The sequence below is a fragment of the Trachinotus anak genome, unplaced genomic scaffold (genome assembly GCF_046630095.1).
Source record: "Trachinotus anak isolate AG129_WGS33_773 ecotype Australia unplaced genomic scaffold, CSIRO_AGI_Tana_v1 ptg000003l, whole genome shotgun sequence".
NCBI lineage: Eukaryota > Metazoa > Chordata > Actinopteri > Carangiformes > Carangidae > Trachinotus > Trachinotus anak.
In genome coordinates this window covers 9869673-9894370 of record NW_027273854.1, presented here as the reverse complement: position 1 = coordinate 9894370, position 24698 = coordinate 9869673, and the positions used below count along the sequence as shown (strand labels likewise).

At 42.0% G+C, this 24698-nt stretch overlaps 2 long non-coding RNA genes across 3 annotated transcripts; both read right to left on the bottom strand.

Moving 5' to 3' along the window:
• Positions 1–2787: 2787 nt before the first annotated feature.
• On the bottom strand, positions 2788–9138 carry LOC139615399 (uncharacterized). Of its 2 annotated transcripts, none has more exons than XR_011687367.1 (5): positions 9028–9138; positions 7975–8250; positions 7785–7880; positions 5421–5731; positions 2788–5235 (listed from the first exon to the last, which is right to left on the bottom strand). It is a non-coding gene; the product is annotated as an uncharacterized lncRNA (long non-coding RNA). The 2 variants fall into 2 exon arrangements; XR_011687366.1 differs by having other exon boundaries at positions 2789–5235; positions 5421–5605; positions 9028–9137.
• A 5677-nt stretch (positions 9139–14815) lies between these two features.
• Positions 14816–24577, bottom strand: LOC139615394 (uncharacterized). The gene is made up of 3 exons (XR_011687363.1): positions 24443–24577; positions 24227–24319; positions 14816–16860 (listed from the first exon to the last, which is right to left on the bottom strand). It is a non-coding gene; the product is annotated as an uncharacterized lncRNA (long non-coding RNA).
• Positions 24578–24698: the final 121 nt, after the last annotated feature.

The window sequence follows — 24698 nt, the reverse complement described above, 5'->3', positions numbered from 1 at the left end:
AAGAATCAATGGCAGGCTCTCACTGTATTCCCTCAATTTGTCATACCCGAGAGAAGGTTGCTCTCCCTCTTCCTCTTTCTGTCTGTCTTTTTCTCACATTTATCCCACTCTCTCCGACTCTCTCCCTCTCAGACGTGTCAACAAAGTCTGCCTGACAGTCCCATAGGTGCACGGTGTAGAATGCTTCAAGTTTAGGCTGAAAGGCTATTCCATTTGGCAGTCACTTAATGGAGAGCCCTCCCCTCTTCCGCCCATGTCTGCTCTGTTCAGCAGGTTAGATTGCCGACCGTGCGGGAGAGGCGCTGACTGTCATCGCAGAATGACAGTGTCCTGACCAGCCAGACTCCTTTGAAGCAGATGCCTCCGGGTCTGCCCCGGGGTTGTTGAGGCATGCTGGAGTCTGCCATAGGTGGAGGAGTCCTGCAGTACCTCAGCTCATTTTGATTAATGGACCTCTCTCTGCCCCTGAGTGAGCAATTATCAGAGGGTAGGCAGAGTCGTTCATCACTGTAACTGAGCAGCAGGTCTCTTCCACTGTCGAAAGTCATACCTGCAGGGCAAGGGGTCTGCATCCACATCCCCTACCACCTCCTCCTCCTCCTCCTCTTCCCCATCAACTAGGCTGCTGCCCCATGTTTGACCAGGAGGGTCTGTTTACAGAAGGTCAGAGAGCGGGGAGTATTCAGGTGGTACAGAGTGCAGGCTGTGCTGCTCACGAGCAGATCAGATTTCCCCATGGTAATTGTTTAGCTGCTGCCTGGGCTCTCCCGCCTTGATCAAATTCAAGCCTGCATGTTATTGTGAGATCAAGTTCCTAATCAGTCCTGTGGCACCAAGCCTGGAATTCACTTAGTCTTTGAACCATGACTGGTATGTGCTGTGGATGTGTTCAGCATACCAACTGTCCTTCAGGGAAAGAAAGACAGCAACAGTATTTCAATTAAAACCAACAGAAAATCACCGCGAGTTTCTACAAAGTTTAAATAACTTTGATCACCAGTAACAATAGATTCAGCTCTCTATCTTTGGTTATGGTTGATGTTTTTTTCAGACGTACAAAGGCGATCATTCCAATTTTCTACTCTTGTAAAGATTCTGCAGAAAAGGTGAACCACTGCGCCGACAGAGAAGATTTGTGTAAACACACATTGATATTAAGAACATTACTAAACTATGTGGCTGCACCAACAGATTAATGGGCGCTTGATCGCTGACACTCGATCAGTAAATCATACGCAAGACACTTGAGCACATCATGGTGGAGCGTTTTTATCAATACTCACAGATCTGCTCTCTGCAGCTGTGGGCACAAGCACAACACAACACACACACATATACACGCACACACACACACACCTACAAAAGCATTGACCTTACAGCTGTTAGTGTCCATTAGTGTGACTGACAAGTTGGCTCCTGAGGTTTTGTTGGTATTCAGTGGACTGGTATAAACTCTGACCCTTTATTCATGCAGAACTTATAACCCGTTTGCTATCCCACAAATCAAATGCAGCGCCATCTCTCTGTATTTTTACTGTCAGCATCTTTTTATAATGCCAGAATTCACCACAATAGTTCTCCATTACTGTGATGTTTGCATTTGAATTGGGAGAACATGTGTTTATAGAGGTGGGAGTAATAGCACTGTCTGATTGCAGGGCCGATTGCAGCACTGTCATTGAAATTATACACCTGTAATCCCAGGGACCAACAATTTACCTGCAATTTACCTGAATCTATTGGTCAATTACCAGTTTGTCTTCAGGCTGACCCCACAGGCTAATGGCTTTGGAGGAAGGCCAGAATCACATTTCCTTTTAACACTGTCTAATAGGCTGTCAACCTATACATTATGAATGCAAACCAAGTGAACACAAACCATCCCACCATGCTATTAGGGCCTTTTTCTATTCATTGATTTCTCTCTTTACTTTTAGCTAATGATTTTCTCCTCTTTTTATGCATGCTGGTGAATCTGTTAAGTACTTCCTATTGTGGACTTTACAAAATGCATTTGAAGTGCAGAGATTTTATTTGACTGCCCTGTCATCAAATCATGGCGTGTAATGCATCCAAGATGAGCAATGTCTCCATCACTATTTATATGTGTATTAGTGTCTCTGTCTGTCCACCTGAGAGGATATTTGGGACGCCTGGCATTGTTTCTTTTCACCCACGTTTTGAATAATAAGTGGCTGAAGAAATATTAGATACATGATTTTTTCAAGCTATATTTCTAGTTACCTGATTATAATATAATATTTTCCTATTGGGCATTCTTATAAACTGCTGGTTTCTTTTGCATTATTTGTCAGTGGTGTATCTTTTGCAACTAGAAGGAAACAGTTTAAAGTAAATCATTTATTGAAGTGTGATAGCTACATAGTTTGTTTTGCCACGCGAGTAAAAGCTATCACAAGAGATCTGGTCAAGACATTTGCTGCTGTGCACTGGAAATGCTGAAATCTGTGTGCCACCACCTTGTCCTCCCTCAATCTCACTCCCATATCTGTCTGCATCTTTTGCCATTCCCTTGCCCTCCTTTTTACCATCTCTGACTGTCTTCTCCATCTCGAGCTCACATCTTTATATCACTCCAATTTTCACACAGTCAGATGGAAATTGAGCAGGAGGACTGGGTTGCAGGATAAGATGGAGGTCTCAGAATGGACAGAAATAAAATCCAATTTTTACAACAACATACACACACAGACACACACAAAAAACATCATTGCCCTGCCCCCCTCCCCACACACACACACACACACACACACAATGACAACCTACCCAAACTGCAACCCTCCTTGCTCTCCATGGCCATCGTCAGCGGGTCTCATCTGCACAACTCTTGAATCTCGAAAACTGACATGCGGCAGGACAGCAAAAAGAAAGAGAGGGACCACGCACCCACCACCTCCATTCTCTCACAACTGAGATTGGACGCACACCATTGCCCTTGTTTATACTTTTAAAGCCGCCACTTACTTCATATTATAACACATAGAGGGTGTAGAGGGTGAAGCTGTGCTCCAAAGAATTTCTAATACTCAAAGTCGCAAGTCCAGATTTGAAAGATCAGTTCTTGGAGTGAAAAGAGAAAAGCTGCGCTTTAAGGGGCTTCATGTTGTTTGTTTTTTTTTTTTCCTTTAGACTGAGCTCAGTGATGGTCAGCCGGTTTGATTTGCAGTCGCTTTCCATGCAGAAGACATTGTGTGTCCATGGAGCTAATGATGCAGCAGTAATAGGCGTCTCTCAGCATTGGGAGGGCTCATTCTGTTCCTCTTTGGGAGAAAACACTGTACACCTCACATGGCTAACTAAGCTGACAGCTCAGTGGGACTGCTGACAGGTGAAAAGAGAACCAACTGTTGAAAAAAAATACAATATGAACAGAGCTGCAAAACAAATGTAATGAAAAAAAAGGGCTGAGGGTTTGAATAAGGTGTCTGCTTTTTAGATCAGAGTATCTTTGCATCTACAGGGTTACAAAGTGCGCGAGGGTTCGCTGATAGCGGCTTTGTTGAATCAAATTCAGATTTAGCCTTTCAATTCTGTCTCTCTTGTTGAGTTTTTTTTGTACCACAGCCTCCCAACACGGGGGAAAAAACAAACATCCTCAGATACAGTATATCTGGCCAGTGAAGTTAGGAGCCATCTTATTTTTGGAGGGTGAGCAATAAGGATCCTCTGGGGCTGTAATCTAGTTGACTGACAGCAGAGCACAATGCCTTTCTCCACACCTAACCAGAAGACATTCAGTAAAAGCCATGCAATTCATGAGAAGAAAACACAGACAGGGAGCGAGGTGAGAGAAATGCACTCAGCCACAAAGAGATAAGAAAGAGGGAAGAAGATGAAAGACAGCAAAGGTGGGGGTAAAAAAAAAAAAAATCCTCACAAGATCTTAAATTTTGTTCTTCCTACTACACATTTTTGATGTAGATCCTCAGTCATTTGGGGACCTGCCCTGACTTTCTATTACCGTTACCATGGCGTGCGTTCACATTGTGCTGTTTTGAAATGAACACGTTTCAAGAGGAGCCCCTCGAGAGGAGAAATTTAAAGATACAGTGTAGATGATTTGTAGAAGTCCACACTGTACAGGAAAAAGACACAACTGAGAAGGATAAATACAGCATAGGATTCATTCACAACAGACTCCTCTTTGAGGCAGACTATTACAGCTTTTCTGCAGCTCTCTAATATTTATTGATCTTAATTTGGGAACAAAAGTTTAATTCACATCAGAACTCCTGCTGGACTTCTCATATCGAATTAACACACTTCACAAGTTCAACCCTCTCTCTAGATATTTCAAGCAAATAAGCAGAAACGTAAATATAATGAAACCACACCCTGTTGATCAAGGTGAGTAAAGAATATACAAATTGTTTTGGACTCACAGGGCTCACTGCAGATATGATAAATAATAGACACACAAACTTTCAGGAGGATAAGGTCAGTTCAAGGAGTAAACTAGGCCACACAGCATATCCACTGGGTTTGAGGGGGATATGAATTTGAGTTGGACTGAATGCTCTGCAGAGTCCGGAGAGACAGGGAGGAGGAGGAGAAAACAGGAGCAGAGATGAGTACAGTTGGGGACAGAGTGCAGCCCATCATAGTCTGTGTTGTTAAATTGTTCTCATAAGACCTTATTCTGAGCTACTTTTGATGCCGGGACATGGCTCACTCAATCATTAAAATTTCCATAAACTAGCAATTTTGTGGAGGATAATAAAAAGGTCTGATTCAGTGGGAGGAAATAGCACCTTTTGTCCCCAGGCGCCCTTCTCTCACAGAGATATCAGATTGTACACTGTATGCAACCAAATTATATTTTTGTTTACATCCAAATGCAAAACAGTCTTGCAGACATAAGTGGTCTGAAGTACTGCTTGTATGCTAGGATGACACTCAAGTTTAATCTTCCAGATGTGGAAAAATGCAGCGCTTTGGGCGGGTTGATGTTGTCTTTTTATTCCGAGTCCTGTCCTGACGGATGTGGGGAAAAAAGCAGTTGTCCTTTTAGTAATCCAAACATCCAGGTACACAAAAAAATCCATCCGCAAGAAATTAGGTGCAGCATGGAACTGGTGAGGTGGTGACATGAGTCTTAAGTCGGGTAAAGTCTGTGCCATCTCATGGGTGTGACCAAGGAGAGGGAAAGCCTGTTTGTTCAGAGAGCTTTTGTTCAGCTGCGATAAGCCTGGGCTTATTGTCGGGGCCATTGTTCTGAAAATAGAAAACACACAAATGCTAGATGAAATACCTCTGGCAGTCCATCGCCACATCAAGTTTTTTTTTAATCATTTATGACTTAATACAAAACATAATATATTCTATTATTCAATGTGAAACTGAGGCAATATGTGACTATGCATTACTTGTCTCCGCACTGAAAGGAACTTTGAACTTACAAATTTGCACGCGCATGCACACGCACGCACTGGCGCTCTGCAGACAGCTCTTGTTCACATCTGCTGTCAAAGTCTCTGTGATTCTCATCTCCAGCCTCCTCATCACACAGCAGCCCATAGCTTGGCTCCACAGTCGCTGCGGAACAAGCAGTCAGACTCTCCTCAATATGTACCCGTCAGTCAATCTGATGTAAAGGAGAGATATCAGTGTTTCCCAGGCCACGTTTTTATGTGCAGGTTATGCTGAGGGTCAAACTTATTCTCTGGAGTTTCATGCTGCCAGTGCCTTGTTGTTTGCAAGTTGGATTTCGCTATATTAAAAATGGTGCAGAAAACAATATTGTTAATACAACATGAGCATACAGTATGGATATGGAGTAGACAGAGTAGCCTTGCCAGGAACATGAATTGTTAAATCACTTAAATGGCTATGTAAGATTCATGGTAGTTCATCAAACACCTGTACTGTCTAATGCAATCCAAATATTATTTTGGCAAACGGCTTTCAGGTTCATTTTTTGTGGTTTCAGTTCGTGTTGTTGTTGCACTGGCTCGTTGTACAGCTGATGTTAATAAACTGGCAAGTCAGTGAAAACGTTGGTGTCCAGCTGCATTATGACCCCAGACCCCAATAATTCCAACTGTCTTTTCAATTACAATATACAGGAGTCGCTAAACCAAACTAGGCAAAATAATAATGATAATAATAATAATAATCTATTCAAAAACCCAGCATACTCCACCAAATGACATACAATTGTGGTTTTATAGAATGAAAAAGGTATCTTTATTAATATCTTTATAAATCTAGACTATATTAAAATGATTGATCTCTTATCTGCCATACGGGACACTGAGGATTGATTCTTGTCCACTGCATCAACATTTTTTATCTACATTATACAAACCTGTACCTCCCCACCATCCTGCATCTCTCTCCCTCCAATCTGTCTTTCCTCCATTGAATTAATCTACCAGCCTTCCAAGCTATGCTCATCATTTTTCACTGACCTGTCTAAGCTCAACTAAATCTGCGTGTATGTTGTTCTACTGCGGTAATTGCACGTTTCGTCCACTGTTGTCTTATTTCACTGTTACATTAATTCAGTTAAATGTCTTGTTTTACACGTTCTCTGTGATTTGCTTGATTTGTAAATTACACGTTTCTGTGCTGTATTCTTTAATCTACGCCTGCTAATGCTGCTCAGTGTCATCTCCAACATATTGCCAACACATTATATTTAGGTGTTTATATCCTACTTCAACCATTTTATATTGAGAGTTTATCAGTGTCTACTGTTTGTAGACTACTTACTGTTTGTTGGCTTCAATATTCTTTCAGACTTCTTGGCTTTTGTGTTTGTCATTAAGTCAACATCACATGGTAAGTCCACTTTCCTCACACACACAATAGTGAGTCACATCCTGGATCTGTCAGCTTCGCTTCTCACCATCCACCCAGTCCCACTGCCCCCTCCCTCTCCCTCTCTCTCTCTCTCTCAGACCACAAGGCCATTCCTTTCCACTTGTTCTCAATTAACGCAAACACTGCCCAGGCTGTCACTTTCAGGAAACTGACAGACGTCCATTCTGCCTCTCTAACGGTTCTGGTCAAGACTTTTACCACCTCTGAACCCAAGTTCTCCATCTCCACGGTGGCAGCTCAGTTTCACGACTGTCTCCCTAAATGCACTTACTGCACTCAGAACCTGGGCAGTTTGCATCTCTCACAATGCTCCATGTGCACATCTAAAAAAACAAGCATAAAACAAGAGGTGCATTCTTATATTTTTCTACCAAGCAGGTGAGAAAAACCTGCTACAGCGACACCATCAGACCAAGACAAACTTCGTACAAATGAGACAAAAAAAAAAAATCTTGGCTTGGTAATGTGATGCAGAGATTATTAAAATCAGGGTTTGGTGAAACTTTACCACTGAGAGGTCAACTCAAGATAACTTAACTTACATGACTTACATACACAGGCCTAGTTTTGACTCTTGTAAGTTAAAGGAGATTATTGTTTCTAGTTACAGGCATTATGAGACTTCTGTTATTGTCAGCATGTCTTGGGATCAAAGAGCTTTTCACCACTGAAATGCACTTATACTATCACTGAAATGCACTTGGAAGGGAACAATACAAATGGCTGGATGTATTCCACAGCATGCTTGGCAGGAATGTTAGAGGTCAATAAGGATTAAATAGCTCAAATGAAAAATCTTCCCATTTAGTTACAGTGCAGCTGAAATTGGCATTAATCTCGTCTTTGATTAAACATCCAGGACACAGATGCATTAAATTCCCACAGCATATGTCAAGACTCGGGAGCAAACGAAACTGAGGAGCTGAAATTTAATTTACCTGGTGTAGCTATGGGTTCTGAATGAATCTTTTGGGGCTTGGTCACACGTCTGTCACACTTTCACTAGACACGCTGTTCTGGATTCATTATAGCCTCTAAAACAGATTTAAAAAAAAACAAAAAAAAAAAAAAACACATAGTAAGTCAAAAAAATGCAAAGGTCACCTGCATTTGGAATAACAGACTTACGTTGTGCCACTGATGTTTCAGTTTGTTGGGTGGTAAAAAGTGAGACACAGTTCTGTGCCAGGTTGAGGCAGAGAGTACAGAAGGTGTAGCTGCAGTCTCCTGAACACAAGCCAGAGCACACGTCCACACACATCTGGCAGCAGATGTCACAGCAGCGGTCAGAGCAATATCTCCAGTCATTGCACACACACAGGCAGCCACCAGCCGCCCCACATTCCTCCTTACTTTGTAGGCAGGAGTTGCAAAGCTTGCAAGACTGTAAGCCCATGGGTCTGCCTGTTAAAAACACACATAGACACCAGGAGATGAGATACTGGAAGAAATCACTGTCTGGAAAAATGGTCTTCTTTTCAAGTCCGGGACTGGAATTGAGGATGTATATACAAAAGAAATTCGGAGGAGAAAAAGATGCTTATAATTGGCTGTCAGCCTGTCCTGAAAATTGTATTTTCCTGCTATCTCGAGTTAAGTCCAAAGTTCCTGCTGCGTGCAGTATTTGCTGATGTTCTCTGTGAGCAGTTTGACCAACTTTTAGATATAATGCTTGGTGTCATACTTTGCCCCCTGAGGCCTTAGTCCAGCCTACTCCATCATCTCCTACGCTCATGAGACAAGAACTCAAGTCAGCCTGACCAGCAATTCAGTGAAAGAAACCTTCCCTTCAGAAGGAGCATGACAATCTCAAACGTCACTCTCAACAAAGTTTTCCTCTGTTAACATGAACCCAAAATTCTCATAACACCAATGAAGGATTTTTTCTGTTCTGAGCATGAAATTAAAAAGAGAAGCTCTTTCTCAGGCCGAACTGTCACGGGACCTTCAAGATAGAGATAGTTTTAAGCAAGGATAGAGAGCAATGCAGCACCAATGTGGGAACACTGATTTAATTACAACAGCAGCACTAACCATCTAAGTTTCTGGGAAAAAATAAAGATACTAAGAGTCTAACAGTTGTTTTTTTATCTTGTGTTAGGGAGAGAACAGTGTGCAGATTTCTTGTAAAACAACTGAAACGATTTTCATTTTACACATGAAAGAAAGGGTAAGTCATACCTCAAATAAAAGGACATACAAGAGAGTACTGCACACTGAAGGTTTGTGATGCCAGAGCTCTGCCGGGGAATGCAAACACACCTGATCATCATTACAACAATCAGTCTGAAGCCAATCACATCACGCGCAGCTCACCGCCTCATTTGCGGCGACGGTCATGTGACGTATGCAGACCAGTGTGCTTGCACAAATACCCAGAGGCAACAATTAGAGATGCGTAAGTGAATGCAGTCATGAGGGAAAACAAGTGGTTTGCCCAGTACATTTCAGACTGAAGTAATTTAGGTTATTGGAGTACAAATATCCAGGGTAATTGTGTGCAGTAATTACACTTAGTCTGACACAGCAGCCCTGCAGGAAAGCTGTGAATCAACTTTATGTTCATTTTGGAAGCTTTAGTGTTTTTTGCGTGATTGAATTTGTATCGCATTATGCAGGGAGGTGTGTCTATATTGTTTATATCAATTTAGAATCTCCTTAAGTAGATGAGATGATGTGTGCAGCTGGAGTTTGTGTCAAATAGGCCACAAATAAAATAACCTGGTAATAAAATAGGAATTATGGGAAATTTAAAAAACTTTTGCCAGGCTTGTGGATGGAACATGGCTTCTTAGTTTTTTATTTGTGCAGTGTAATAAAACTTATTTGCAGCGGAAAATGATAATAGAGTTGATTGATCAAAGTTAAAAAGACTCTCTCTCTTTCTGCTTGTGGCAGATGCAACATTTCATTTTATTAAGCCTTCAACTGTCTTTGAAAAATTATCACCTCTTTTCAAAACCCAATGATCCAGTGATTAAAAATTCTCCCCAGGAAACAGATTGCCTTTATATTTTTACTTACATATTGTATTCTCATAGGAGCTATACTCATCACGGTTAATCAAGGGCAGAGAACAGGCTACATCTGTTCACATGGCAGCTCTCCTAGTGTTTTATTATTTCCCTTCCTTCTCCTCTCTGTCATTCTGTCTCTTTCTCTCTTTCACTATCTTTCTCTTTTTAGACACACACACACACACACACACACACACACACACACCCTCATTCTTGCTCCCCATAACACAAATGTCAGCAGGCTGAGTGTGACAGGTGAACGACAGTGAAGCAGATTTGACCTTGATGGCTTGAGAGTGAAGTGACAGTAATAAAAGGCTGTAGTGAGCTATTGTTGGCCCTGGGGCATCCATTAATGAATGACATGAAGCAACCGTGAGATGCGGCGACAGGCAAGGGGGAGGCAGGATGATGGAGGACAGGTGGCAGAAGCCCACACACGGCCCTCACCTGTGATGAGCTCAGCCAACCCCTCGCACTGGGGTGATCACTGAAACACACACTCAGACGGCCGCAGTCAGACGCTAATGTGCGCGCAAGCAATGTACGGAGGTGTCAAAACACACAACCACCCACAAACTCTCACCTTTTGAGGACATTCTGTCAAAAGGGTGTGTTTACTGTAGAATAAATCACCAGCTATTCATTACATTATTCATGTGCTAAGTAGACCTCTCTGCACCTGAGGGCGACTTACATTTCTTTTTACCTCCCACTCTCTTCGACTTCCATACCCGGATCATGCACTGATACAAACCCCAGTGACAATTCGGTTTAATCCTCATCTTCCCCAGATGTAGTGCATCCTGTTAGTCAATTGTTGTGAGTGTGGAAATGAGGCTATTTCGGGGATTTGAGCATCTTATATTCAAAGCACTGAAAGTACAGCACAGTCTCAGGTTCTTACAGTCTAGTAGAATTTGTTGGTCTTTTCAACTGATATCAGGATAATTATAGATAATGAATTGATAGAGGCGATAAGTGTCAGACGCTAATGGAATGCAGTACTTAACCTCCATAATCCCTCTGTGCCCTTCACTTAGTGTCAGGAAAATTAGATTATTGCTGCTGATAACTTCTTTGCTCACAGACACCATTTCATACATACACACCCCTGCTGACATGCACACACACACAAACACACTGTGCCTATATAATGGTCTCACGTGAACTTGTCAATGCATTTGGAAGCATGGACATACTGTGTATATATATATATATATAGATAAGTGAGATGGAGACTAGTTTGAATAAAAGTGTGTTGATAAGGTTTTGTTTTTTTATTTAAAGGTGCCCTGTGGAGCTTTTGACTGGCAGTAGTGCTATGGAGCAATGTTTTTACAAGTGTGTCCCTGTTTAATTTGCAGTGTGCGTGCACATGTACATAGAGGTGCTGCAATTCACTAGAGGTGTGCAAGAAAAATCCATTCACATAAGATTCTATCTCTACCGATCTGAAATCGATTCATCAATTCCATAAAATCAATTCATATTTTTCAGTCTTGTAACAGCCTATATTTACCTTTTTTCCTGACATCAGTTAACCTTGCCAGTTCTATAGATAGCCCAGATACTCCGCCCAGATACTCCACACCAAATGTGGTTTCAAAAAACCAAGATGGCGATGGCTAAATTACAAACTCAAGGCTTCAAAACGGCAATTCACAAACTGATGGGTGACGTCACGGTGGGTTGCCCATTATAGCAAACATTTAAGCATTTAACATGTTTGTTACACCTCATGGATAAACACAATGTAATTTGCTAGGAAATATTGAACGTAAACATACCTTTTCTTTGTCTAAAAGAACATTTCATAGGGCACCTTTAATGATAGAAATTTCTTCAAAAGAATACAAAAGTAGAGGTCATCCTTACCTTCAGTACAGGAATTTCCCTTTGATCCCTTGATCAACTCTAGACACTGGCAGTGCTGAATTGAAATGATTCAGCGACCTAAGAGACATCTTCTATCAGACAGACAATCAGCTGAAGAGCAGAGTAAATGTGACCTGGATCAGGATATCTGTGGAGCTGACTTGGTGGAACCTGGAACTTCATTATACTGGTGGAGGGGTGGATGCACATGCAGCCTGGAAGGTAGTCATCTGACAGCAACAAGGTGATTGGTTAGTGAGGGTCAGATCAGAATCTAACTTCTGAAATTTGTGAAAATCAGATATGCATATATGAAAGGTACTGGTGTGAAGTGGTCTTATGAGAATGAAATTAATCTTTCTGATTGAACCTTTGCTGTGCTCCTATCATCAAAACTTATATTTTCTAGAAAGTATCACATGTTGGATGGCTGTAATTAAAGTTCCATCGCTTCAGTACAAGACCTAACAGTGCTTGGCATGATGTCTACAGTGTTACTCCACAACCTGCCTTGGGAGGATGGCTCAAGCTAAGCAATGAGTAACAGATTAAACAGTAAAAACAGTGAGAGATTTACCGAGCCTGTCAGAGAAGATATGGCAGTGCTGGGTGATATATGGCGGCGGGCAGGGCACACTGCGACACAGGCGACTCCAGCATTTCATTGGGATTGGCAAGATACTTATATTTTACCTTGGCCATTCCCCAAGGGCTCTGCTCCAGCGCCCCACATCTCTACATCACTTCTATCAGCTGGGCGGGAAGCTGGATCTAATTGGCAGTTAGCATGTCACATTCAGCAATGACAAAGAGAGAAAAAGGGAGGAAGGGAGGAAGAAGATGTTAGCGGACAGGAGCCTTGTATAAGTGAAAGAACTAACTCTATCTATTATAGTTAAACAAACTTTCCTCTGACTTTAAGTTATAACATGTAACTTTTCCACATTCAAATGGCTACAAATGACTAGTCCTATGTTATACATTTTTTTAGTTATGTACTTACATTAACCCAAATCTGAAGACAACGGCTCCCATGATCCCACGATATTTCATGATGTCACTCACCGCCATCTTTTGTTATTGTTTTGAGACCCCAGCGGCAGAAGTTGCATTTAGGCACCACCAGTTAATTTTTTTTGGGTTAAATTTATTCTATTGGATAAGCATTTGATGGATCATCATGGAATTTGGTACAGACATCCATGCCGCCCTCTCAACAGCGCTTGGTTTGGGTTAAGGAAAGAGTATAGCTTGGGATTAAATAAAGTTGTAAAAACATTTTGGTTTGTGTTAAAATTACTACTTTGTTAATGTTTGGGAGAAAAAAAAAAAGAAAAGAAACAAAAGTTGACTCTTGATAGGAAATAAACAGCTATGTCTGCTGTGCCAAAGTCCCATGGCTGCTAGGCGGCTTTGTCATTCTGTCACTTTTTGGACAAGCAGGAGCTTAGACTCCTATTAGCATCAACACAGTTTTAAACACCATTACCCTGACACAAATGAAGAGCCTCTCTGACATTTTTCTTAACCACTGAGCAGCAGAATTAGACAAGGTAAAGGTTTTAGTGCCTTGCTTACATCCACCTTGTGAGAATAGTCTTTGGCAAAAGTAAGGGGGTTCTCACTTACCTCCCCACCCAGACCTCTAACCTGTCTAGAGAATTGAATGAACAGCTATTTCAGAGGCCTGCTTCTTTAACTTTTTATGCTACAGCCACTCAAGGACAGACTAGCCATCTGGAGTGTGGGAGACCTTTGGGACAGTGGTGACTCCAGCAGCACTGATATGAAAAACAAAAGAAATAAACGGCCCATTCTGTTTGGCTATATCCTGATTTAGACTGGCTCACTGGGTCCACAGAGATGCCTGTGCGCAGAGGTCATCAATTTATACTGTCTCAAGAGTCACATCTTTCCTCGCTGTCAGCTTTGGAACATTGCTACCCACATACACCAAGGTAATGCAAACAAACTACTGAAATATTGGTGCTGAGATTTTATTGAAATAAAATATTACATTGCATGTTAATTACCAATTTCATTTTAAAGAAGGTGCTCTACATGTGTCCAGCTGATAATATACTTTAGGGACTGTTGAACAGGGAGTGCCCTTATTGCAAATGTTTAAGATAGTGATTTATCTCTTTAAGTTTAAGTACACAGTATGTTAATGTGTCATTTTTCAGCTCAGCTCAGACAACAACGTCACCAGCTGTTTGCCAGCTGGAAACTGACTACATCATTTCCCCCCTCACCAGCGAAGTATCAGGTGTGAGATGCGATGGAGAGGCGCCATGACAGGTCTTTCATAATGACTGATGTCATCTGCTGCACTTTCATTTACTGTTCAAAGTGATGGACAAATGCCCGGAGTGTGCCAAGGGACCGTGTTGTCAAGATGTCTTTTTGAATGAGTGTTTCTGGCACTTGACAAGCTAGCAGGGTGTTCGCTGTGTCTTTGGTGCCCATGGTGAGGCAAGGCGATCGATTATGATTGGTTCCTCAGCAAGTAGTCAAGCTGCAAGATTGACTCGGTAATGTGTGTTGACATGGAGATCAACTGGGCCTACTCAAGCAGCTGGTATTAATGAAGCACAAAATAACAAACGTTTTTTTTAGCTAGTGGACACGCAAATCTTCATTCCCCCTCATTAAGCACATCACCCACTCAGTGCTGTGTTTGTGTGGCAACAAACTAGTCTTCTGCACCAAGCTAGCCTTGACTCGTGTTGTTATGGCAATTAGATGACCCGCTGTCATGCCTAGTCAAGCCTCAACCATTGCTTGTGACTTTGTACAGTCCCCTCAACATTTCACTGAGGAATTGAATCGTCAGAACATGACCTTCTTTCCACTTTTAGTGTGAAGTACTGAAACTTTTGGCTTTTATTATTGTTTTTATGAGAATGTTCTGGCTAGTTTGAGTTTTTTTTCACCCTTAGTATAAAATAATGCAAATGCTGGGACTCCATTCTTCCTGAATCTACCATTATAAACTGCAAAAACATCTTATAAGAGATCAAAACGAAGAGGAAAACAAGCTCAACAGGGTGAATAACAATTGGTTTCTTTATTATAGGTATTAAGGTGCACCAAATAAATGGAAATACAGATATGCTGCTGCTAACTGAAACATTGTGGAATCTCCACTGTCTGTGTTTGTGTGGATTATGCGCTCTACTGGAGCTCACTTGGCATCCAGTACTTTCTCTAGCCCATTCATCAAAAGGACCAGTGCTCTTGTGAGTGAGAAGATTTATACACCATGGAAGAGAGGTGGAGAATTAGCCCAGATTTATGAGCACAGACTGCAATGGCAAGACACTGGCAGCTGCTGCTTGACATTTGAACAGAGAATGTGACAGAAAATTGGAGACAGGGGAAACAGGAAATTGGAACAACAGTGAGGTGGAGAAGGACTGAGGAGTGAATGAGACATTAGCCGGTCCAGGATAAAAAAAAAGTAAGGCATGTGATTCGGAAAGCTAACTCCTGGCTAAAAAGGCTAAGGAGACCAGATTTACATCCACAGCAACCAACTACCTCATTAACTTGATTCCCTTTTTTTTTTTTTTTTCAACTGGAGGCACAAGTGAATGAAAAATAATTTGACATTTTTTAAAATGACTTGAAATGATCTGTAAAGCGAGAGGGTTAGCAATGCAGAGTCGAAAGAGTTGAAGACAACACTCCAGCAGCTTTTAAAAAACTTTCAGCTCATTATTTTGCTCTGTATTATTGACTACTACTGACTTTTGAACCACAAGACAGATGCCCAGAATAGAAATTATGTATTTTCTTCTTTTCTTCATTGTGAGATCAAAAGGCAATGCAGTGAACACTCATAGACCTGAATGAACCTAATGATATAAACTAATAGTGGACCAATAAAAAAGAAAAAAAAAACAGGTTTTAAAGCCCCAGTTCAGCATCCCTCCCACTTTCCACTCTCCACTGTCACATCGTGGTTAATAATGTGGTCCCACTCCCTCAGCAGCTCGCGGGCTGCAGCCTGTAGGTTGATGCCCAGGGACTGCTGACACACTACACATCAGCGTTCAGTTCTCACTCTTGCAGCAGCTGAGGTAGTTATGATAGGTGCAGAAAACACCAACATCAGGTCAGGCTTTGGATACACAACAGAGTAAAGAAGCAATGTTGTGCACAAAGCAAAAGAAAGCACAGCAAAGCTTGGGTTTATTTCAGAAAAAAATAGAAACAACTTTTAAGCAATGAAGCATTTAACATAACATAAACAAGACAAGCCATTCTCTATGTGTATTACTTCTAGCATAAGCTTGCTAGCACACATATTTACTTTGTTTTGTATCGGCTTGGAGCTACAAAGCATGGATTTCTGTCATAAAACACTTGTGTTTCGTGTATTTACATGATAAGAGGAAATGGCTGACAGCCATTTCCACCAGATTAGGAAAGAGCATGCTGAACCAACAGGGCTGCTCACTAGGTCAACTTTTTTTTTTTTTTTTTGTACATACAACTTCTAAAAAGTCTGTCATTTTGCCTTTTAGGGAGAAACAGCAGAGAGAACATGAATGCCCTGGATGGTCTGTAGCACAGTGGGAGACTGCCCTTCTCACCTGGGTTTAGGAGGCATGCTGGAATGGATGGAAGATCAGACAGAGGTGATGAAAAGCACAGAGAGGGCTTCTTGGCCATGGTGTGTATGAAGTCACATCAACTCGGGGTGAAACATCATGAGGTGACACAGAGAACCACAGAGGCCAGTGGGCTCTTGGCCTTCAGGCATAATCCACATCCAAACTGAGTCCAAATCTGACTCACAGTGTCGGTGTTCAGCTTCCATTAGTCCATCGGTGGCCTGCACTCTACCTACTGACTTTGTCATGATTCCCCCACATCCTGTTAGCCATCTCTGAGCGCCAACATATAGGAGGCTGCTCTCTGTTGGGGTCACTTCCTGCCACAACTATTCATGACTGTCTTGGCTGGATGGAAAGAGCTCCAGGAGCAGCAAGCTGGCGTTAGTCCACTGTTCTTCACCGTCTGAGAGCTGCTGCAGCCGTGGCGGGTGGTTGGGGATGATGGGCTGGGAGCCAGTAGAGTGTCTTCATCATCGCGGACGCTCTCTTGTATGCTGGAAGATCATAAGGAGGGGAATAAACAACAGTGTTTTTGGCCCATACATAATATGTGTTCAGATGTGCCCAGGGTAGATTGTTGTGATGTGATAGAGGACAGTGTTCGGTCACAAGGCACACAGATTCTCTTCTGACCTACTGAATTTAGGCCAAACCTCTCACAGAGAGATTACAGAACTATTTTTTTTTTCTTCCACCTGAAAACCTTCATTTCAGTTGACATGAGGTTCCCTGGCTGCTCTCAATTTGTTTTCTTTATGCAGTACTTTCATATTTGGATTTATGATTTGACATGTTTTTTAAAAAAAAAAAAAAAAGATAAAGGAGCAAAAAAATGTTGAAGGGTTTGGGAGCTCACTCACGCTGGAGTCTCATGAGGCAGCTGGTATTGAATCAGGAACAACAGAGTTAAGTCAATAAAGACCTGTGAGGGCAGACTGCAGGTCAGGATCACACTTTATCCAGCAAATGTGGTCTGTACAATACATGAATTCTACACAGTGTTTCTATTACTCTTCACTTTTTTTTTTTTTTGCATTGATAGTCCTGCATAAATCAACTAGCCAGCTACACTTGATTCTAGCTAATCATTACTTTATCTTAGCATAATTAAGACATCATAATGATGTCAGCTTAGACACAGCAGTCTCTCGTAAAGATAATTCCTAATGAAGTTTCTTATCACGGGTTGCTGTGTACTATGTGCGTATATAATGTTGGAAAGGGAAACATCAGTAATGATGAAGATAAAGCTGTTTCTGATGTCTCTTGACAGTGGCATAAACCCAGAGCTGAAGCATACAGGCCTGGTGCTAGGGAATAGATAAGAGCTCGATTGTAAACTACTGAGACTGCTGAAGCCTGCAGGCATTCTTCCTGGAGGTTTGGGGGTTGACTGTATAGACTGATGGAGGCTGTTGCATCAACAGGAGATAATATCTGACTCCCCTCTCTTGCTGCCCGAGGGGGAAAATGTATGTGAACCTGGAATGCGATTGCTCTATTCAATCCAAGACTGTCATCAAAAAGACAACCACGGGCCTGCTTAGTGGTTACTGTTTAATGGACTTAAAGGACATGATTACCCATTGGCACTGTGTCAAATTTATGGAGTGGCCACATTCAGTGCCACGATAAAAAGGTTTGGCTCCATACTCCCGATGATGACAAAAATGACCTCTATCATAAGTGTATGTCTGCCGTCCAATTTCGAACAGGATGTCTTGACGTCACAAGGACACTAATTATGGTTTTGACATAATCACTTCACAAGAGCTCTCTGTGATTAGCTCAAGTGGCTTCTCTAATGAAAATGTTGTCTTGCTTTGTTAACCTTGTGTGGCTTTAACACTCAGGTGTTAAACAGTGGAGGACGTGGGCTGCATGCTGAGAATAAGAAATTGCATCAAGAATATAAGCCCTTAGTCTGAACAGCTCCATCAATTCCCATCAGCGTTGATGCTGTTAGAACTGGGTTATGGTTGAATGTACTTTACAGCGCACTTTATTGCTGCTTTATGAAAATCAATATGTCATTTTATGGCATATCTTACAAATACTGTCAATAAACTGTTAACAGGTAATCTAATCTCCTGCAGCCAATTACATTAAAAAAGAGGGAAGGAGCAGTTTTTCAAGCCTCATTTACAGGACAGGGTCGTGTTATTAATGTTTTAATCTCTCTCTCTATTGGGAATAATTTCCAAATGACAGTCAGCAAATGCTCTTGCAAGACATCTGTGAGACACATCGATGTCATAACTCAAAATAACCAATCGATCGCATGTCAAAGTCGTTGGCCACATTATCTTTTTGTTCCTGTCAAAATAGTGATTTATGTCAGATACTCTGAGTGTACATTTCTCTAATCTTAGCATAAACCCGTCTGCTCTAACTTGCCATGTTTGCAGATGATAAGTCACTCCTCATTCTATAGTCATCTGATTTATGTTGTGTTCCTGTTGACAATAGGAAGGAGAGCGTTTTTGAATGAATCCTAATTTTTGTATACACCTTGTCTTGTGCTTTCTAGACAGCCCAAACTATGCCTGACCCACATGGGAGCACTCCAACACTCTACCACATTCATTTACATTACACTACAGCCCAAACTCCTGAAAACTACATTAATCACTCTGTCTCTGCTGGGCGACTAGGGCAATTCAATTGGCTTAAGTTTAGCCAGATAATACAGCATAATGGCATCAGTACAGTGCAATAATTCAAAGCCATTGATCTGATTACAAGCATTCTGCCCCATTATTCACTGTGTTGAAAATGCAGTTAATGTGTGCAGACTAAGCAGACAACAGTTTCATATCTGCGGGATTGACACAGCCCAGTCAAACATGCTGTAGCCTATATGTTTTTAAAACCAAAAATTCTGCTAGCTGTGCATGGTTTTGGAAAAACATTAGGTTCCAAAATCTTCACACATTGTTAAAATCAAGAGGCAATTATCACTCTTCCTCCAGCACTGCTTACAGACAAACAGGCTGTAATGAACACTCAGAAACAAGGCATCAACTCCAGAGAGACCCTTGGTCCAAAAGTCTCACACCACTTTCCTTTTGGATCCCACTGTAATGTCATTAAAACCAAGAGAGGGACTCTCCTCTGTTTAGATGTTGGGTTGAACTGGTTTGCTGCAACAGTGACATACACACAGGAGACTTATGGCAGAGTGACAGCTACAGGGAAGAATTTCACAAGCTAAAAACCAGTGTGAAATTGCGAGAGACCTCTGGCTTCTATATCTCTGTTCATCCCACCTAATCTTTAGTGTGCCCAGGGTATTTTATAATGCCATGATATACCATGGCAGGGTTTATGGGCTTTAGAAGTATGATGTGATCAGCCAAAAGGCAGAGTCGAGAGCTAGTAGGGGAAATTATTTTGCTCTGCATGTAAATAGCTGCTTTAATTACCTTCCAGCAGCTGAGTATGAAGATGACAAAGATGACCTTTATCAGCCGGGGATCTAAAATGATTGGGGATATGCTCTCTAATGCTTTTTCCTCTCACAGTTTTAGCTCGCTTTTGTTTGCGGTGATCCAAACTGTCTTGTGATCAATGAACAGCTTTTTATGTGCAAGGAATAATCATTGATTACTGTGTTTCACTTCAGTTAGAAAGAGCCCTCATAACTCTGCAGCACAATGGTAAACATTGATTGTTTCACTATCTGTGTAGTGCTGTAAACCAATTTTTCATCAGCTCAAAAGGACCATGTGCAATGAAAACAATGTTTATATGCTGTAGTGCTACAGCTCCCATTCTATCAGCTGCTCAGATGCAGGGAGAACAGAGAAACAGAGAAAAAAAAAAAAGTATTTCTACAAGCAGTGCTTTCTTTTGCAAGCTGCTGAATCTAAACAAGGACTTAGAGAGGAAGTAGACACAATAAATTGCTGAATCAGTGCGGTGAAGGTCATGGGGAGTGACACAGGAAGGAGGGATAGCCACAAACATAAAACAGGGCACAACAATCGCTAAACAAATGTCAAGTTGTCAAGTAGCTCGGTGGATTCATGAGAAGAACTTGTTCTGAGAGCAAACAGTCTGATAAAGACCTGGCCCCGGAGCAGCAGTTTACAGCATAAGGTGAAGTCATAATGCAACTGTCTGACTCTGCAGTGGGCCATGGAAGTGTAACGCTCTCACACGTGTTTTTATACCATTTCATGTGCTCCTTTCGGTCAGCGTATGGTGGGCAGAAATTGCCACCGGCGAGGCAGAGAATCAATCCCAATAATGTTGCATCTCTCAGGTGGAGCAGTTTCTCTTGACAACGTAAATGAAATGCACACTTCACATCTTCAGTTTAAGACATTCAATTTGCAGCTGCTTCTTGGGGCAGAATTCTGCAGTGGAAGATCAATGCAAAATGACTGGAAAATTGCTAATGTTATTTACATCAAAGTGAGACTGGAGGAGACCAATTATGCCAGTGATTCAAGGCAATATTCCTAAGTGAGTTGTCCCTTGGGTAATAACAGTGTAATTTTTGGATATTATGAATATTCTGAGACCTACTCAATATTGTTTTGTTTTTTTTTGTTTGTTTTTTAACAACACATAAACTTAGATAACCTAACTTCAGGTATTTGATATGCTTTAGATGCTATTGTTAATATGCTATTGTTTAGGGTAATTTATTTTGAAATGTATTTTTGTTATGATGAAATCCTAGAAGAATTCCAGTTGCCAAGTCCACAGGATGAACAAAGATAGACAAATTGTGTTCTGCTGTGGGGAGAAAACAGATCTAAGAGAGTGACATATGATGCTATCCTCTGATGTCTTTGCTCAGATGCAGTTATGCATCTCGTAGCAGCAGCAGCTTGTTTGTATTTTTCATGTTTCAATTTGCAGTGGGAGTTTACCAGTGTCTCAAGGAAGGAGCTGTGAGATGATCTGTTACTGGGGAGAAATCAGTTTTTTCACTGTCAGACACTATAGATGAAGTGTCAAGACTGATGCAGCAGCATTTTGTAGTGTATGTACTGTATGTGTGTGTGTGTGTGTGTGTGTGTGTGTGAACGTCTGTCACGTTTTTTTTTTCTTCTTTTTTTTATATAGGAAAGCTCAAAATTGGAAAATCAGCAACAGCAACATGTGTGTCAAATGGTAGCAGCATGCACAGAGGAACACAGAGAATGAAAAACAGAGCTGAAGCAAATGGATGGAATTTTTGGGGTTTTTTTTTTTTTTTAGTATTTGAAACAAGATAGACTATGGCAACTTTACTGGTCTTTACCCACAGATATGACAGGAAGAGACTGGTGTTTCATGGCCACTTTGTTTCCCATTGCACCATAATGCCTGCATGCATAAGTGAGGCAGCACATGGCCAATCTCAAATAAAGCTCATTTCAATCAAGCTATTTCAAATCAGGCGAGGCTGATGGAAAGAGAACAGCTTTCCAAAGGCCGCAGTGCATTCCCGCATCGCCCAGACCAACATGAGTATTTATTTAGCTGTGATGTTTCGTAGGAGTGTATTATCGTTACAGTCCCTCTGACAGTGAACTTCAATAACCTGCCAAATGACTGTCAGTGAGCCTGAGAACATGCTGGAACATTCAAAGATCCTGGTGTTAAAAGAAAATAAGAAAAAAGAAAAATATCTGAGCATACAAATAATTACATGTGAATGATGTCTCTAAGAAGAATTGCTCTGCATATGTTATATTAGTAGGATTTATGTTGATGCTATGCTGCAAAGAGCATCGGTTTTAACAGGTCATTTGATCGCAGACTCAGCTTTCAGGACTATCGAGGAAATTGCACTTGATTGTAGCAAATTCTTGAATCGAGTAAACATCTTTTGTGCTTGCTATTAGAAAATAAGACAATATGAGCTGTTCAGAGCAAGCGCTTTGTAGTTGCACAAGGTTGTCCAAGGTTTCAAAATTTAATTGAAAATTTGTATTTAAAAAAAATATGCAACTTTATTGTGAGTTCATGCAGTCAAAGTCAGTGGGACCAAATTAATTTGGTCTGTCAATGTCGAATCATTTGGAGCATCAAGGACTCCTGTGCTACCTTTAGTTGTCATTTAGCTTTCTTGTCATATGGCAGCAGAGGCACTTTGATCAGAAAGAGTTTTGCCTTTACCTCAAGTAGTAGAGCAGCTGTGTAGGCAGTAGGTCAGTGAATGAGACTGGTTTGAATGTTCTGTGCAACACTGTAATACTATCTCTTCCTTTGCAAATAAAAGTAGCTATTCTCTGTAAGTGTTTGTATCAATGTCAGCTACACAATACCTCACTTTTTGACACCAGCCTGTGGTCCCCCCCTCCCCACACACACACACACACACACACACCTCACCACCACCACCACCACCACCACCACCACCAGCGTGGCTTGTAGCATCAGGCAGCCTCTGCTTCCTCTGCTGCAGAACAGTTATAGAGACGGAGACAGAGCACCTGCCCTCGTGCCTGAGCACCGCTCCCAGCAGCTTGCTAATGTCAACCTGCCTGATACGCACAGCGGGGTAGGTGCTCCAAGACAGCAGCAATTTTCCACTGCATGCGAATGAGACAGGAGAGCAATCTGCTGGCCTAAGAGCCTCATAATCAGCACATCATTATGGGGGGGGGGCGTTGGTGCATGGGGTGGCAAGCGGGATGAGGGGAGAGGAAATAAAGAGAGGGAGCAATGGATGAGACCAAATGAGCGCCTGGCAGCAGTGAGACGCAAGACACAGGGAGAAGGGAGGCTGGTATCTGTGGAGCAAAGGACAGGGGAACCGATTCACTGTCAGACTGTACAAAGAAAAGCATAAAAGGGACTTAGGTGAGGCAACATCCCACAGGCAGAGAGTACCACCTCTGTTTACACTTCAAATAGTTCTCTTTGAAAAGCAGCGGCAGACTTTACCTTGCTCACGGTGGCTTGGATGTTCCCAGCTCGTCACTACTGCTGGTCTTCAAAACTCACAGAAATCTAATGGCACACACATACATACCCGTGTTTTTTTTTTGTTTGTTTGTTATTTTTTTAAGGCAGAAATATTGTGACAGCTCTTTGAAGCTTCCATCTCACCCATGCATGCATTTTTCAGAGAGTGCAAAAAGAGCAAGGACAACAAAGCTTATATCACAGCCCATGTGTACCCTCCGCTGTTCTGAGAAGTGCAAACCATTTCTGTGTGTGCTCACACTTGGCTTTTATGCTTTGTCTAGTGATAGAGGAAACACTCTAGTGCACTCACAGACGGCCGTTCTACTTGATCTCAGACTAATTTCTGGACCACATTAAATTGTTCAGGTGTAAGCTATTTCCTATGTTAGTCGTCTGTGTAATGTTTTTTTTTGGGGGGGGGGGGGTTGGGTTTGTTGGGGCTATGAACCACACCACAGAGCCAGGGTTTACTGAAGCCAGTGCAGAATAAATAGATTCACAGAATCACACATGCTTTACTTTTAGTCTGCGACCCAGTTAATACTTTATCCTTAGCAGCAAAAAAAAATCCCGAAACAGCCATCTGGAAAGATTTAGTTGTCATCAGGTAGTTCTGAAATCCAGGCTTTTGGTTTTTAATGTGTCAGCAATCAATCATAGCTGTCCAGATAGATGTGTCCTACCGTTTTCTGCCGCTTGGTGGCAATAGCGTAAAGAGCACTTGGCCCGGCATGGCTCGGTTCAGATCCCTGCGCACAGTTTCAGTCTATCAGACGGTCAATTCATGAAAGAAAAGAAAAACCGCCTGAATGTATAGTGAGCGACCACCCATACTGACAAATGTGGAGGTCAACGGAGATCGTTTCTGTGAGCATGAGAAAACCTTTTTAACCTTGACTGAGTTTCCACTTTCGAACAGTAGACACACACACACACACACACACACACCTGGATGCCACAGTTGTAACCTCGCTGCTGGCCACTGGGTAATGGAACGGAGCAGGTGTCTTACTCAAAGACACGTTTGCCGAGGAGCGGTGTCTGTGTAGGAAACATGGAAATCTTCTTAAATCAGAAGATTGACTTTTGGGCAAAAGCTGTCACCCAGACGTCATATGAACTTTGGGGGGCGGGGGGGGGGGGGTGTTTGTGTTAAATCACCACCTCGTCACGTATCCTTTCGTTGCCTTTTTACTCATCTCTCCGTGATACATCCAGAGGTTGCTCGGAGCAGAGGAGGGAGATGATGTCAATATTCTGTCTCGCACACTTGACAGCCGAGCAAATTCAATCGGACCGACTCCGCCTTGCTCATGCGGGACTTGTCCACGGGCTTTTCATACTACCGCGTTCCTGTCTGCGTGCCTGGCGCTCTCTGACGGACTGAGCTCTCTCCAAACTCCCCCCAACCACCCACCCC